Raw genomic sequence first — 17,307 nt, forward strand, 5'->3', positions numbered from 1 at the left:
ATTTGTTGCAAGCCCCGCGAAACGCGTTCCAGTTAGTGATTTTCGCCTGTCCAATCTGGCGTCTTATGGTGTCGGATGCTATTCGTGTCCGGAGGATAAAGTGATCGCTGCCTAGATTTTCCATCATTTTTTCCCACTGTGACTCCCTGCTCTTCCTTACGAAGGTGAGGTCCGGGCATGTCCGTGCTCACGCTATTCCCGATTCTCGTGGGGGTCGCAGGATCTGTGATTAGACTGCAGCCAAAGTATTCCGCTACTTTCACTAATGTTCCTCCCTTGATGTCTTGTTTCTGGTATCCCCAACTCCTGTCCATGGCGTTGAAATCTCCTACGATGATGCGTGCATTTTCTTTGGCCAGCTTGTGCGCTCCATAAAACAGTTCAAAGAGTTTGGCATTTCTTTGTCTCGGCGGGCTGTACAAGTTCAGTAAGAACGTGCTGTTTCCCCTTCGCTTTTTCGGAATGAGTTCAACAAGCGCGTGTTCAATGTCGGTGTCGGCGATGGTGACGAGCATGCTATCCACTCCGCCATGCCAGCTCGATGGTTTGGAATGAACATAGGTGCGTCTGAATACGGTGTCTTTGCTAACTCTCATTCTCCTTCCTTCCCTTCCGGCGAGGTTTTGGAGTCCACCGAGATATGAGAGAGATACATTCCCTCTCGTCAAAAAACAAATTACCGACGAGCGAGGCGTAGAACTGAATGGGCGATGGCGTTCTATGGACTCCCTGGCAGCGTTGCAAGACGCTGTCGCGTTCCACTCTTAGAGGCGAAGCTTAACATCTTAACCACACATCAGTGACCACACTTTAGGTGAAAAAAGTGGCCCCCAGAATTTTGACGGGTGTCCACCGAGATATGTGAGACAGTTACCGCTTAATTTCCTTTCCTCAAATACAATTTTCATTTTCTTCATTACGGGCCCTCTTTGTCTTCTTTCACTCCCACTTCCTCCCTTCCTCTACGGTGCGGTTCAGGTGTCCACCGAGATGACAGAATTACTGCGCCATTTCCTTTCTTCAAAGAGCGTTGCGTTCAAAGGGCAAGGCATCGCGCCGAACGGGTGGTGGGGTTCCGTGGACTCCCTGGCAGCGCTACAACATGCTGTCGCGTTCCACTCCTAAAGGCGAAGCTTAAGCGTCATTATGATGAGGATTGCTGGTCACTGGCCAAAGTCAATAAAGATGGAAAGACGTTTCGGGAGCGCAACGGCTCCCTTGTTCACTATCTTGTTCACAGATAGTGAACAAGCGAGCCGTAGCGCTCCCGAAACGTGAACAAGGGAGCCGTTGCGCTCCCGAAACGTATTTCCATCTTTATTGACTTTGGCCAGTGACCAGCAATCCTCATCACCATGATTCCTGACCAGACGGTATGCTGTCAAACCCTCGGCTACATTAAGCGTCATTAATTAGCAGTTAATTAGTATTCAGTCATTAACGAGTAATTAACCATTGATTAGTGATTTGTCATCACTTAGTAATTTGTACTCAATTATATGTGACGCCACCAGTGCCACAGAAGCAGCGAAAGTGGTCCGGAAAACGCTTTCGCCTCTACGCACTTTAGACAGTCAAAGTGTGCCCTGAATTTTTTGTTTGAACTTGTTTGTTCACATTTTAAGCACAGACCTTCAATCTCCTTCAAAGTATTCCCCACTTGCAATGATACGCTTGTCGAATCTTTCATTCCACTTTACAAAACATTGCTTAAATTCATCTTTTGTGATGCTTGACAGTGCCTCCGTCATTTTTTTTCTTCCCTTCAGGAACATCAGCGAAACGCTTTCCATTCACCTATTTTTTTCATTCTAGGAAGCCGCCGCGGTGGCTCAGTGGTTATGGTGCTCGGTTGCTGACCCGAACGACGCGGGTTCAATCCCGGCCGCGGCGGTTGAATTTCTTTGGAGGAGAAATTCTAGAGGCCCGTGTACTGTGCGATGTCAGTGCACGTTAAAGAACCCCAGGTGGTCGAAATTGCCGGAGCCCTCCACTACGGCGTCTCTCATAGCCTTAGTCGCTTTGGGACGTTAAACCCCATAAACCAACCAACCATAAACCAACCTTTTCATTCTAGGAAACAAAGAAAGTAGCACGGGGCAAGGTCGGGAGAGTATGAGGGTTGAGGAATAGGGGTCATGCCATTTTTGGTCCAAAGTTGTCGTAGAGACAGGGCTGTGTGAGCAGGGGCATTGCCATGATGGAAAAACCAGTCACCCGACCGCCACAAATCTGGCCGCTGCCACCGCACACTGTTGCCCAATCTTTTCAAAACATCCAAGTAGAAAGCCTGGCTAACTGTCTGACCCTGCGGAACAAATTCTCAATGGACGACTCCTCTCACGTCGAAAAAACAAATCAGCATTGTTTTGAGGTTCGGTTTCACCTGGCGAGCTTTCTTGAGGCGAGGTGAATTTGAAGTTTTCCATTGGCATGATTGTTGCTTTGATTCAGGATTCGATTCAGGAACACTTGAGTTGTCCCCATAGCATCGTCCTTGTACGTCTTTCTTAATATTTCAAGAGTTTCCATTGAACTTTTTCCGCGCAAAAATCAGAATTTCACCGGCGCACGCTGTTCACGAAAATCAGCCATTGCAAAAACGACATTCACACAAAACAGTCGTCACTCTAAAACTCTGCCTAAACTAGTCTGACCTCCTTCAACGACGGCACTCGGCTTATTGACTCTGGAAAGTTTGTTCTATGCGCTCCTAGTGGCAAAACGCGCTACCACAGAAGCTTTGCCGACCAAAAAATTTAGTCCGGTTTCTTTTGGGTGCCCCCTCGTATGGTGATGTCGGCGCATATAGAATGATGTATATGTGGGATAGCATCTAACAGACGCGGGAGGTCACTCATAGTAAGATTGAAGAGAAACTGTGAAAGAACAGCAACTTGCGGGGTTCCTCTGGTGCCGAGTGTAATTTTGTTTCTACTTTCGTCCCCGAAATACAGCGTAGCCGAGAGCTGGTTCAGAAAGGTGGCGTTTGCTTCATTTCTTCAGGACATTTGCTTCATTCACGACCCATTATGCTTGCATAGTTCTCTACAAAGATAGCAGAGCGCACCTGTCAGTTTTTTTTCTGATAGAAGATATCTTGAACGTAGACCGCTCATTTTCATTTCTTGTTTGTGTATTCAGATTCACATTTGAATGAAATATTGCTTAACGAGCGGAAGCTACTCGCTTCAAAAGGAAGCTTGGATCTGGAGCATGTAAACACGAGGAAATTCTTCGTTCTGTCAATGCATGCTCAATTTGTTGGTGCTGCATGGGTTCTGCTTGTAGCATTTCTATAACCAGATCTGTGTTTCGCATATGCTTCTTTTTCAACATGTACGCCGTGACGGCACCTAATGCCATATAGATTTTTCTCCTAAAACTGTCAGCAGCGGACCAGGCAACTACACCATTGTAATCAGTTGTAGACTTCAGGTCTAAACCACGAAAAATACAAATTATTCTGGGAGTATATTTCACGTGGACAGAGCAAGTTCTTTCCTATTGGGCCAGTAAAAATATAAAGGGCAGTTTACATTAGTTGACTAATATGTCTAATATGCCTTTGTTAAGGGCTGTGAAATCCTCGGGGACTTCTTACAGACCTCGCTTGAATACAGAAAGCGCGGCCAAAACATGCGAGGGATGTCCGCGGCAGTTTACCACGCTTCCTGTGGTTATCGGCATGTCTTGTAAAGATTTCGCAGTGACAACCCTTGAATGTTCGTGTTGTCACTGTGAACTGATTTTATTTTAAAAGATTGGACGCTTAACTACCTTGTCGTGACGTAGAATCTAATTGCATGTCTCCAAAAAAAACCATTTCATTTTCAAGCAACGATAATGAATGCGTGCTGCCGTAGTTATGAGCCTTCTTGATAAAGAAAGCTCCAATGATTTCGTGCTGAAGCTTGCCATTAGCGTAGCTTGGAAACTGCGTCTTATTGTACATTTCGTGACATCTTCATTTCTAGCAAGCCTAAATTAATACCACCCTTTACTCGATTGAAGTTTTGTAGAGCTTTCATTGAAACATCAGCCTGTTTGTCTAATTTAGACTTTTTTACAAGCAATGGGAATACTGAAAACAACCTTTGTGACGGATTTTTGTGATCTTCGTGACGTGCTTAGTATTGTGGGGCGCATTCTTCTTTCTTGTTATCATCGGGCAAATTCTTTACTGCATGCTGCAGAAAAAGCGTTAACATTGTATCGATATTGATTGAAAATGGCTGAATCTACACAACGGCCATATTTCATCCTTGACGACGCTGTTCCCGACATTGTCACGTCTTTATAGGTCGCTGAACGAGGCTTAATGTTCACGTACCAATTTCCATGCGTAAACAAGATATAGTTTTAGAAGTGAGAATTTTTTTCGTTGACAACTACATCTATTGTATGTGTAACCCTAGGTCACAAAATACCTTTCGTCTTATAACAGCTCATATTATAAAATAGAAAGAAACCTGGGGTTGCTATGAATTGCATCTAAGCCGCCTTGGAAAAAAACAAAATCGCCCACATATATTAAGCGATAGTGTCGAATCAGGCCAAGCGGACACGCATGTCTGCTTTCCCTGCTGACAGTATTTCAGCTGGCAGCTGTCTGCAGAAAAAAAGAAGTTTATTCCCCTGGCTTTTAAAAAATTGTAGATTGGCTAAAAAGGCCGATGGTTGAATGCAAGAGCGCTACATTTCTTCAATCTAGTATACGGTGGTATTAGTGGCTACCTTGCTGTCCATTGCCAGAAATCCAAATGTCAACCCATCTGCAACACGACGCAGTTTGTAAGCTACGATAATTTAAGCTTTCTTTATTAAGAAGTCTGGTTTGTTTGATTCAACTTGACATCTGCTGAGGATGCATGTTTTGAAGAAAAAACACACCTTTTCTGTGTAGCCGTTACTTACTTTCAGGACTGAACTTTAGTGAATGTCTAGGAAAGAGTTGAGGGTGGATGCCCGGGCAGCTAGAGCCGATGAAGGCGAGAAAGAAGGAAGGCGAAGCTAACGAAGTTCGGGTTTGCGCTGACGGACGGCACCGGGACAGATGACAGGCTGGACAGGTTGGGCCGGTGTGTCGGACGCCGGTGTGTCGGAGAGCCTGATACCCTGGGCATCGTGGCGTAGATCCAGGGGGACAACAAGCAGCACCTCCATGACGTGTAATGTGGGAAATCACACAGTTATTGTGGAAGGCCACAGTCCTTGTTCCAGCGGTGCTGCTCAGCAGGCCGGCTGTTGTTGTTGTTGTTGTTGTTGTTGTCCTTTAGATAATGGCGCGTACCCACTGCGGGGGATTGGCCAAGACACAGGCGGCAACTGATAGGTGCACAAAATGTTAAACAAGAAAATAATGGTTGGGAAAAATAAAATAATTATGATAATAATAGCAATTAGGAAATAAATGAAAGGATCTCAGATGTGTAATTGAAATAGGCTAAAGAAATGCTGTGAGATCGGTGACTGAAATAGAGAACGGGGCTAAATATTCCACGTTTCAGAAAGCTTTCGTTCCAGAGGAATATTGACCATGAGAATGAGCAGAGCTTAATACGGCAGCCGTTTAGAGTCTGTAAGGAAGTTTTGCATGGCGGAGATCACATTCCAGTTGCTGTGCCCAAGGGAGGAAGCCCCAAGAGACAGAGCAACCCCGGCAGACAGACTTAGACGAAGCTGTCGTAACGGAAGCTCCAGCAGGCGGCTCCGTAAAGAGGAGAAACGGCGGCAGGTCAACAAGAAATGATCTATCGTTTCGGGTTCTCCGCAGAACGGGCACAATGGGTAGACCGCAAGACCAGATCTATAAAGGTAGAAGTTTAAGTGAGGCACGCGACAACGTAGACGCGTGAAGGAAACTTCAAGCTTGCGTGATCGCCATCCTTTACTGCACCACGGGTAAAGGAGATGCCGGAATTCGGGAGAGGTCAGAGCTGATGCTGCGAATTCTTTCAAGAGCAGATACCTGCGAAACCTGGCCGCCGTAATATATGCGCTGGGTGGAAGCACAGATACGACTGGGCCTTTAAGAGATGCCTTCGCCAGGGTATGGGCAACCTCATTCAAATGGATTCCTCTGTGCCCAGGCACCCAGACCAACCGTAATGAACACACGTGGGGTGGAACTAAGCATTTGAGTAACCGAAGTGCCTGAGATGATGTAGACGCGGTGAGAGAGGAACACAACGATAATGAATCTGTCATAATTATGACAGATGACAAGGAGCTGTTTAATTTGCGCAACGCTAAGACTACTGCTAGAAATTCGGCCAAATAAATAGGGGTGTAATCGGGAAGGCGGAGTGAGAATGACCAGTCAAGGGAGATGGAGAAAATGCCAACACCGGCCTTTTCTTCACACTGTGAGGCGTCTGTCGCTATGAGCACATGAGATTTAAAGCACAGCAGGTAATCCTGCAATAAACCGCTGAGCAAATGGAAAGGCATTAACTTTGCATGTTTTGGAAAGATGTCATCGAAGACAATCTGAATAGATGAAGAGTTGGCGCATAGCGGACGGATGTCCGAAACGCGGACGTTTAAGGGGTTAAGGAGGGATTGCACAAAACATATCTGAGGGGTACGGAAACGAGACCAGGATTCGTTGAAAAATGGCCGAGGCTGACGAAGGAAGATCAAATTGGAGTCATGAAGCGAAGAATCGCACATTCTTACGAAGGCCGGCCGGCCGGCCGGCGCTCGGAAGCGCAAACCCGAACTTCGTCAGCTTCGCCTTCGTTCTTCTTTCTCGCCTTCGTTGGCGCTAGCTGCTGGGGCATCATACCCCAACTCTGTTTCTTACAATAGATTTTGAACCCATTTCTGTGAGTTTGTTTTAATCAGAGCTGGCGTTCACGAGAGAAGCCGGCGTCCTTCCATCCGCTTCACAAAAGAGCAGACGGCTCACAGTGAGCAGGTGGCAGCCTTGGCACGGCACATGAGCTGACTGGTCGAGAGAAAAAAAGTCTCCCAAAGACTTATTTATGTAAATATGAGCCTTACGGCTGCTCCGAAAGAGCAACCTATCTCGCAAGCTTCTCCAGAGGCTGTTTGAAATAGCCACCTGCCGGGGCAGTGGCACATTGCTTAACCGCTGCAGCGCTGCGACAGTAGTCGTATGAGGACTCCCCGCATGATATAAATCTATGAAAGAGGCTTTGCGTGGCAGGAATCTCGCATTGTGCTCTTAAGGGTAGGTTAAGCGTTGTCAGTTTTATTCTGTCCTGTCCATCAACACAAACCAGCAGCTTGAATTCTAATTATGGACAACAACCGCTTATTTGATTTTCCGCAGTGGCCAACTAGCTTGCGTTAAGAAACGCATACTATCGACAGCACTATAGCGTGATATTATTGCTTGAATTGAATGACAAGACGATTCTGGTTCATGTTCACATGTCTTCAGTGTTTTATGTTCGCTCCAGTACGACAATGACCAGTATGACTTTAATAAAAAAAATCGTAATCAAGATACAAGGAATTGAGTATATCTGGGCATATACACCTATATATACTGTCTTGTATATCGAGATTGTAAGATATCGGTAGTGCACGCGGGGTCATTAGGACCGCCGCTAATCCCTTCTCAGCACCCCACCGCTGCCGTCTCCAATGGACCCCCGACCACTGCGGCGGGAGGGGACGGAGGGGTGCGCTCGAAGCGAAGTGTCACCTTTCGTGGAACTATGCGCGCGCGCGAAGGCGTCGAGGCCCTATTCAGCTAGCGGTGAGAGCCGCCGCACGCTGATCGCCCCCTCGTCTCGGCGGACACCAGATATGCGACACAAACTCGCGACGAACATGCGGTTTGAAGAGTCTGCGGACCTTCTGCAGATTAAGCACTGCCGGACGGGAGTTTGTCGGGGCGTCGTTGACGAGAGGGGGAAATAAAAATGACGAATAGCTGGCGACAGCGTGGCTAGCCGCGAGCAGCGAAGGCCTGAGTCGGGTGACGCGACTGGCCGGGTGTCGGTGAGGCGCCGGATAGCTACTAAGCCTCGGGAATGCTAAGTCGCCTTGGTACGCGGGTCCGAGCTCGCAGTGGCAATTACAGCGGTAACTGACCGTTTAAGCCCGATAATCCCCAATTCCGGGACGACGCCAAAGTTGAGGGTCATCGGAGGAAACCGATCGCACGTGCTGGCACGATTGTGTGTTTGCATTTGGTTTTTCTTTTATTTTTGCGAGGGAAAGGATGTTTCTCCTGGCACATGCTGGCACGACTTTGTGTTTTTGTTTGTTTTTATTTTTATTTTGCAATGGAGAGGGTGTTTTGCCCTACGGAAGCTGGAGGGTTGGCCATGCTCTCGATAAACCAATCATGTGAGCAGTGTAACATGATTGGGTGCTACGAAATCGGCCGGGCCTTTAGGGCTTTCAAACTGGGCCCGGAGCCGGAAAAAAGGGTTCTGAGCTAAGGTCAGGTGCTATGCATCTTCGGCTATGCCGTGTAGGGGCCTCCCCTAGTGTTAGCCAGTTCCACTTTTTGTTGTTTTCTCTTTTTGCTGGTCAATTTGTCTCCAGTGCCTAAATTTGTATGTGATGTAAATATCTCCCAAGCAGCACAAATTGATTGGTCCAACCGTGGCAAAAGAGTGGCGGAAATTGGCATGAATATTGGTCCTACACTGGCATTTGAGCAATCCGAGACTTTTTCCAACAATGGCCCTTCATTCATGCCAAGATTGTGCCTATACTCAGCCAGTCTAGCTGCCAGCATTGACCCAACATTCAGCCAGTCTATCCACAAATGGCCAACGTTCGTGCCAAGACTATGCCCATGTTCAGCCAATCTATTAATTGTGGCCCGACATTCGTGCCAATACTATGCCCATATTCAGCCAATCTCACGCCAATAGTATGCCCCACATTCAGTCGATCTGTCAATAATGGCCCGAAATTCGCGCCAATAGTATGCCCACATTCCGCCAGTATCAATAATAGCCCCAGGTTTGCTCCGACTTGTGCCCACTTTTCCACCTTTGATCTAACTTTTATAGGTGGCATATCAATTGCAAGGCCAGTGGGAAATTGTACGCGATCGGGGGTCCCACCTAGTTTTGTACCACACCTCTTGCTGGCCAGCAACAATGCAGACATATACCGCTTGTTTTCCACCAGCCGGAGCTTGTATGTGTAACATTTTACATATGAGCAGTCAGCAGACATACAAAAAAGAAAGAACGGATTCAAAGAACAAAATTTATTGCATCTACGGTGCCAGTACATCGTGAAATGCATTGTGCCGGAGCCGCTGAATCGATGAGTCATATCGGCACTAATCGTTGCACCCCTCTTGTAAGAGAACTTTTGCAGTGCCTTGAAACAAATTCCTCGCCAAGCTCTTGCACGATGACCTGGCTGTACATCGCAGCTGCAAAGAGGTGCATGATGTGATCATGAGTGTAAGTACAACCATCGCAGAAAAAAGACAAGAAATAAAATAACACATTGATCTTAGTGGCGCGCAGTGTGCGAGAAGGTACTGGCAACGTATGTTGAAAGTATAATTTCTAAATGACTCTTAATATAAATCCCCACACTAATAGCAAAATGTTGAATTGAATTTAACAATTTTTTCCCACCGTATTGCTAATTTCTAATCCCAATTTGCCGTGTCACACCCTCAAATGCATATTAAAAGTCACAAAAAGAGATAAATATAGTGTTTAATACAAATCAATCTATTTTTATATTTCCTATCAAAATTATATGTCTATTGCGAGCTGGTTGTTTGCCTTTTTGTTCCAGCAAAGTATGGCACAGGTGGTAGCAGCTCCTCCCTATTGAACAGCTGTGAGCAATTTTTTTTTCGCTATGAAATATAATATTCCATGCAAAGACGGCTTGCACAGTTTTGCGAAATGCGCTGAACGCAGGAGACCGAATACACTTTTTTTAAAGTAAGCAGATTATCGATGCCGCTTGGCATGCATGTAACGGGGCAGACGGAAATCTTACTTGAAAACCACACGAAATCACTCTTCCGTTAGTCCATGGGTGATTAATTCCGAGACAACATGGATAAAGTTCGCTGGGACCAGGAATTCCGCTTTTTCTCGTACGCCTGCAACTGGCCAAGACAAGGGCACCCGGCACGGGAATATTACACGCGGCCAGAAAACTGCTGCAGTGAAAGAATAAGCGCTTCTGGTACTCATCTTGCACAAACGATAGACGACCAATGTCGTAATGAACGCAACATGAGTCGGGCCACACGACACTCCGCCACGGTGATTGAAGAGATAGTCAACGTTCGGTAAATCCATTTTTTCAAAGCTGAAAAATAAAGTTCTCACCATTCTGTGCATGCCTTTGCGCTAGACATTTCGCTGTGAAAGTTGCCATTCAGAAGTTGGCGCCAGTGCTTTGTCGCTTTCTCGTTTCCTGCCGGAGAAAAAAAAGGTCGGCGCTGATTCAAAGCGGCAATTACGCCAAGAACCTTATTCATTTCCGAACACATTTCAATATAAAAGTATGGTGGTACTCACAAATAGAATCTTGCAGGCCAGGCTACTGAATTCCGTCATAATTGTCAAATCGTATCTGGTGCGGATTCTCGACAACGAACGGCGTCAGCTTGAGCGCGCATGCTTCGTCGGCACGCTGGTTGTGTGTCTTTTCGCCGCCTTGCTAGCTACAGGCGATACTCGTTGGGCGAGTGTTCGGGAAAGGAGGAGACCACGATGGGACAGGTTTCTTATATTTTTCGGAGAATTTGCTGCAGCAAGATAAACGGCAGCTGGAAAAGGGGTAGAAGAAAATCTAGGGAGGGTGGATGAGCGGCGTTGCGCTTAGTTGGGCGCGAGGGGAAAACAGGTTAGAGAAGGTCAGTGTACCTAAAATCACAAAGAAAAAAAAACTCCTAGCATGGTGAGGGCCAGCGCTCTTCCAACAAAGAGGCTCGGCCCGGCAAAAGGCGGCTGTATGGGCCTTCAAAAAGGGGGTGGAGAGGGGGGGTGGTGAAATGAGTGAAAGAATTCCGGAATGTCCGGAGGGTGCGCCATAGGCGTTGAGCACGTGAAAAGCGGCAAGGAAACGACAATGCGGAGATGTTGGAAGTGGAAACGTGGAGCTTGGGCATGAATTTCGTCAAAACGGCTCCAAACATTAGCGTAATCTCTGCGGTCGTGTGCCTCTTTGGTTGAAGCTGAGATAAACGTGTTACTATGAAAATACCGGAAATATAAAACAATAAATAAAATTAGCAGGAACAATGCGTGTTCTTTGAGTGTTTCATATATGATACTTGTGGCGGACAAAGTAGGATGACATACGTCCAAGCAACACCATTCATCAATATAATCCAATGATTCGCTTCTAGAGCGACGAATACCCTACATTTTATACACACCAGTGTAGGCAGGTCGGTCTAAGCCGTCATGCGGCCCACCCGTGTGTGTCTGCGCTAGCTCGAAATGACGTGGCGCGCTAATCAGCAATGCACCTGTTATGGCTCATTGGTATTAAGGATACGCGCAAAGAAAAGGCAAAAAAACTAGTGGAAATGCGACCGGGAAAAAGTTCCGATCTTTAATTTGATAAACGTTATAATTTAAAGCAAAAACGTATGCTAGAGCCGTCGTTATAGAATACCCAAAAAGCACAGCAGAATAACAAAACAATTTGCGACATTAAAAAAACCTAGCCACCTTAGCTTCGCGGCTTCAGGAGGCAGAGCCGTTTGTTCGCTTATTATTTTTTTTAATTTAACATACATCTGCATTTTCTTTCTCGTCTGCTGCTTCTTCACGCAGTAAATGCGCAGCAAGTTGTTCCCGTCAACTGTTTATTTGCGATAAAACCAAAATCCCGTTTTACTCACATCGTTTCTTCTCTCAAAATGCGCCACGCAATAATTTGTGACCTAGTGGAAAAAGCGATTTATTTGTTTTTTTCTCGGGTGAGCATCCTGTGGGTGAGGCATTGTATTCCGGATTGTGTAATACGATTCAGCGTTTCGTGCAGCATAAACTTATTAGTTAAGTTGAGCCTACATCTTGAGACACGAATTTGAACCGGCAACCTATAATCGGGGGCTGTGGTATGCGAGGTATGCGAGAGATATGCGAGGCAGTACGTTAATTAGTGCGTTATTACCATTCCTCGAATCTAAATTTCATTTTCTTGATTGTGGCACCTCTTTCTCTCTTTCTTTTTTTTTGCATACCATAATTACAAAAGACGCCGCTTTTCAAAATTCGTATACCTTCGTGAATGAATCTGACCTCTGCTCACTTTCGCGCAATCAATTACATCGCGCTTTTTATTGTAATTTCGCGTCAGAGTTCGACGCTAGCGCTGTTGTTGGTCATAAAAAATAAATAAATAAACAAGTCCGAATATTAAAAAAAACGAATTGAGAGAAATAATCACATATAATCACAGGGACATCCTTTGGTGTGTCGTGGAGCGGCACTGCCAATACAGGGAAAACAGCGGACAAGTAGGGCCATCATAGCGGGTGTAATGAGGCGGCACTGCCAATATGGGCACGACAGCAGAAATTTAGGGCCATCGTTGGAGGTGTAACTAAGTGGCATTGCCAATATGGGGAAAACATCGGACAAGTAGGGCCATCGTTGGAGGTGTAACTAAGCGGCATTGCCAATATGGGGAAAACATCGGACAAGTAGGGCCAATGTTGGAAATGGCACATTGTGGCAGTGCCAATATGGGGACAATGAAGGCAACATTGGTCCTGTATAGGGCCACACATAGCCAACAGACTCCCAATATTGGGCCAACGGTTTGTGCTGCCTGGGCTGTATATAAATCTGCAAATATTCCCTTTATCCCTGCGTCTCTATTCATGATAAGACCGTCTCTGGCGGGCACCCCTGGTGCAAGGAAGGAAGGGAACCTGAACTTTACTCAGATGTACCCAATTCCCTATATATTCGCATCTGGATTTAAGTCATCTGTGGCAGTAAATATAAATATGGACCATATACGGCCTGATGTACCCAATTCATTATATATCTATATCTGGAAATTAGATCAGATATGCAAGTAAATGTAAATTACTACATATATATGGTCATATCTGCGCAGGAAAACTATATCTAGAACCATGCGTAAATATGCACGTAAAAAGCGAGGTACGCCCCTTCCCTGTAAGTTCACATAATGCTTTCCTCGCATTGAAATAGTTGTAGCTAAAGCTTTGTCTTTGGACCATTAGTCAGATAGACTGCTGTCAATGCAACTGTATCAATTACAGCTCATTAGTAAATCAGAGGCGTCGCGCGAACTTGCTAAACGACGCCGAATTGTGAGTTTCATTCTCTATGACAGCCCTCCACTTTCGGCAGTTCCGGAACTTTTTTTCGCACCAGTGGTACGAAGTTGGGCAACTGCCAAAAGTGGGTCATCTACGTCCTCATTTACGTAGGTACCCGCAGGGGGGCGTCTACAGCATGCAGACGTTGGTGAGTGGCGACACCACGGGGTATCCCGAGCATCCGCAGGGACATCCCCGCAGGGGGATGATGGTGAACAATGCGTCACCACGGACCCGAGCATCCGCGCTTAGCCGTGCGTGGCATCGCCGTGTCCGGGGAAAAGGGGATCCTGGTGGTTGAGCCGATGCCGAGCGTTTGGACCCTTAAGGCCCCTCGGCGGAGGCAACACACCACTCTGGCCCCAGCTTCCTGTAGACGGCACCTCCGGCCTGACCCGACCGGGGGAAATCGGCAGTCGCCTTTTCTTTTCCTCCCCTCTAACTTTCACTTTCCTATTCCTTTCTCGCAACTCTTCTGTCTTATACTTACTTCTTCGCTTTTTCATTTTTCCTGGCGGCGATGGTTAACCTTGTGTGGCCAACTACCCTGAGTTGCGTCATATTTGGTTATAGTTGGGGTGTACAGCTGCAACGGAAAAATAATGGCACAAGTGAATCATGACGAGAGCTAAAAAATCGCGACACGAGGCGCTATTAATGCCGAGTGCGCCGATAGCGAGAGTGCCAGGAACATTCCATTTCCTAAAGCGGGGGTGGCCGGCAGAAAGCAGCCCATCTAGACATTCGCCCATCAGAAATTCAACATTTTAAACGAAGGCCTGTAGATGTCTTATCAGCCTAACCATGTGCTAAGGCGACTAAGCCCATAATCTCGTTTTATTTACTTTTTTTGCGCTAGCGTGGCGAGCAACGTTATCTTTATCACCGTTTTCCTTTAAAAATATGTTGAGGATGCACTGTCAAAAGTAACATGTGGCAGTGCCTGCTTTCGGATGGGCTGCTTTCTGTCGGCCACCCCCACTTTGGAAAGTGGAATGTGCCAGGCACTCTCGCTCTCTGCGCATACGGCTACAATAGCGCCGCGTCTCGCAATTTTTCCGCTCCGGTCATGAGTAACTTGTGCTAATCTTTTTCCGTTGCAGCTGTACAGCTGGCGTGGGTAGGGCTTGCTCGCAAGTACCTGTCCCGTCCCCTTGTTGGGCTCCATGGTGGGTGGCTGGCACCGTAGCCGAACAATACACATATCCTATGGCTCCCCCTCCTTCATCAAACGATCGCCCTCTCAAGAGAGGGCGGACCGAAGTAACGAAGCAGTTTGTAAGCAAAACGAAAGAAGTCTTCCCGAAATATCACGTAGTCCACAGTGAAGATCCTAAAAAACCAGGAAAGAAAATATTGTGACGCCCATGAAAAGGCCTATTCTACCTATTCCTATTATACATGGTCGGCGTTGCTGACTCCGAAGATGAGGAGAACGAGGTTGGTGGTGTCTCGTGCTCGGCAAGCGGACCCAGCTGCTTTCAGTCCTCCGTCCCGGTCTTAATAAACCCAGGGCGTAACATCTTGGTGGAGGAGCGGGGTATACTGGTTCCCCGAAGACGAATCCTCTGCTGCAACCTCGCCGGAGTCGTCGCATTGTTGGTCTGCCGCCTTCTGTGCTCATGATGTCCCTGGACGGTGACGCTCCGAGGTGTGTGCCCAGCTGTTCATGGCAGCATTTCCGGGAGCCACGGCCATTCGCAGGCTCAACCAGCGAGGACGTGGATGAATGGCTTACCCACTACCAACGGGTGAGCCGCTACAATAAGTGGAACTCTTCTGCCCGACTTGCCAACGCCGTCTTTTCCCTGACCGACACGGCCCTGACGTGGTATGACAACCACGAGGATTCATTTACACCATGGGACCGCTTTGTAGAGGACCTAAAGAAGTGTTTCGGCGACTCTGTCACGAAGAAGAAGCGGGCTGAACAAGCGCTTGCGCAAAGGGCTCAGCTTCCCGGAGAGACCTGTACAAAGTACATTGAACAAAACATAAAGTTATGCAAGGTCGTCTCTCCTGGCATGACAGAAGAGGACAAAGTTGGCCACCTACTTAAAGGGTTTGCAGAAGACATTTACAATTTTCTTATCGGCAAAGCAAGTCTAGATTTCGTGTCTGACGTCATCCAGCACTGCAGCACGTTTGAGACTTTGATGACGCGCCGCATCACACCGAAATTCGGACGTTTGGCCGGTGTGACAACGGTGGCAGCCGTAGACACAACATCGTCGTGTGATCTGGCTTCCACGATCCGCCAGATCTTGCGCGAAGAGTTGACCAGGTCGCTGGAACTCACTCGGAATTCTTCAGTGCTTTCCCCTGAGTATCCCACGCGTCCTCCTCCGCCAACCGCAGTTAACGCAGCGGACTTTGAGGACCACCGGGTGCCCCGACAGCTGCGGCCGAGCAACGTACCGCGATCGCGTCCAGAGCACCGGCCCCCCTTTTACCAACATCCGCCGGCCACATACGACGAGACCTTTTGGCCCAATACTAGGCAAGAAGACTACTTGCCGGCTAAACGTGCTCCTGGTCCCTCTCTTGTATGTTATCGCTGCGGTCAGCCCGGTCACATCTCGCGATTTTGTCCCCACCGCCAACCATCGCGTTACTGCTCCTCAGGCTATCCCCCGCGGCCAGATTACCAACCTGTACGTTCTCGGCGCCCGTCGCACTAGCTTGATGTCGACAACCCATGGCCTGCACAAATGCGGAATAGTTCACCGGCATCGGATAGAAGCCTGACTCCACCTCCAGCTTCCCGCACTCGACAATCTCCATCACCCCAACGCGGACCATTTATGGTTGCGAAGAGTCTCAAAGAAGTCTTGGGCCCCGGTTACAAGGTGACGAAACTAGCTAGCGGAGACTTGCTCCTAGAAATTCGTGACAAAGTTCAAGTTCCGAAACTTTCAAACATTCTGACATTTGGGGACATTCGTGTCTCCGTCACACCCCACAGGTCACTGAACACAGTCCGTGGAGTGATCTCTGAAATTGACTTACTGGATATCACCGAAGAGGAAATGCTGGATGGCTTAACCGATCAAAATGTTACCAAAGTTCAACGGATCAAAATAAGGAAAGAAAACAAAGAAATCCCAACGAAGCATCTAGTACTTACTTTCACTTGTTGCACACTCCCAGACTCCATCGAAGTGGGGAACACAAAGATTGCCGTGAGACCTTACATTCCCAACCCCAGACGCTGTTTCAATTGCCAAAGATTTGGCCATGGATCCCAGAGTTGCTGTGGCCGCAAAACGTGCGCGAAATGTGCTTCGAAAGAACACGCCTCCGAAAACTGCGAACCAGCATTCCGCTGCGCTAACTGCGAAGGCGAACACCCAGCCTACTCTAGGTCCTGCCCATCGTGGAAGACGGAGAAAGAAATCATCACACTGAAAACGAAAGAGAACATTTCATTTAAAGAAGCAAGAACACGTATCAGAATGGCAAACAATTTTTCACCCTCTGTACATACAAGCTTTGTGCCGATGTGGTGCGACGGGGCGACCCATCACACCGGCCTCTGGCACCTACCCAGACCTCACGCAATGAGGCTGCGGCGGAGCCATCCTCGCCCCAGGTGGAAGTAGCTAACACTACTCCACCACCTCCAAAGCAGGTCATGCTGCCTCTCGATGCAACGGACCTCAAGACCTCTGCCCACGAGGCAAGGTCTGTCACAAAGAGCCACGTGCAGTCTGCACGATCGTCCAGCGCCTCTGAAGAGGTGATGGACAAGAGCCCGGGTAGCTCCATGCCGTCGACGTCACAAGTACGGCGGAACTCCCTTGATCGAAAAAAAGAGACAAGCCCCGAATGATGGGGCCAACCTAAACACAGTTCTTACCCTTCACACACAAGATGGCATTCATAATTCATTGGAACTGTAGGGGACTTTTAAATAATTTCATTGACATAAAGGACATTCTAACTTCATTCTCTCCTGTTGCGTTGTGGCTGCAAGAAACTAACCTAGGTCGGCAGCATAAAAATCTACTAAAAAAATA

The 17,307-nt window shown here is 47.5% G+C and overlaps 1 long non-coding RNA gene across 1 annotated transcript; it reads right to left on the reverse strand.

Moving 5' to 3' along the window:
• Positions 1 to 9,187: 9,187 nt before the first annotated feature.
• Positions 9,188 to 10,438, reverse strand: LOC149345428 (uncharacterized). The gene is made up of 2 exons (XR_016282849.1): positions 9,967 to 10,438; positions 9,188 to 9,379 (listed from the first exon to the last, which is right to left on the reverse strand). It is a non-coding gene; the product is annotated as an uncharacterized LOC149345428 (long non-coding RNA).
• Between the last annotated feature and the right edge of the window lie 6,869 nt (positions 10,439 to 17,307).

This window comes from Amblyomma mixtum, chromosome 5 (genome assembly GCF_055824585.1).
Source record: "Amblyomma mixtum isolate Tamu chromosome 5, ASM5582458v1, whole genome shotgun sequence".
Lineage (NCBI taxonomy): Eukaryota > Metazoa > Arthropoda > Arachnida > Ixodida > Ixodidae > Amblyomma > Amblyomma mixtum.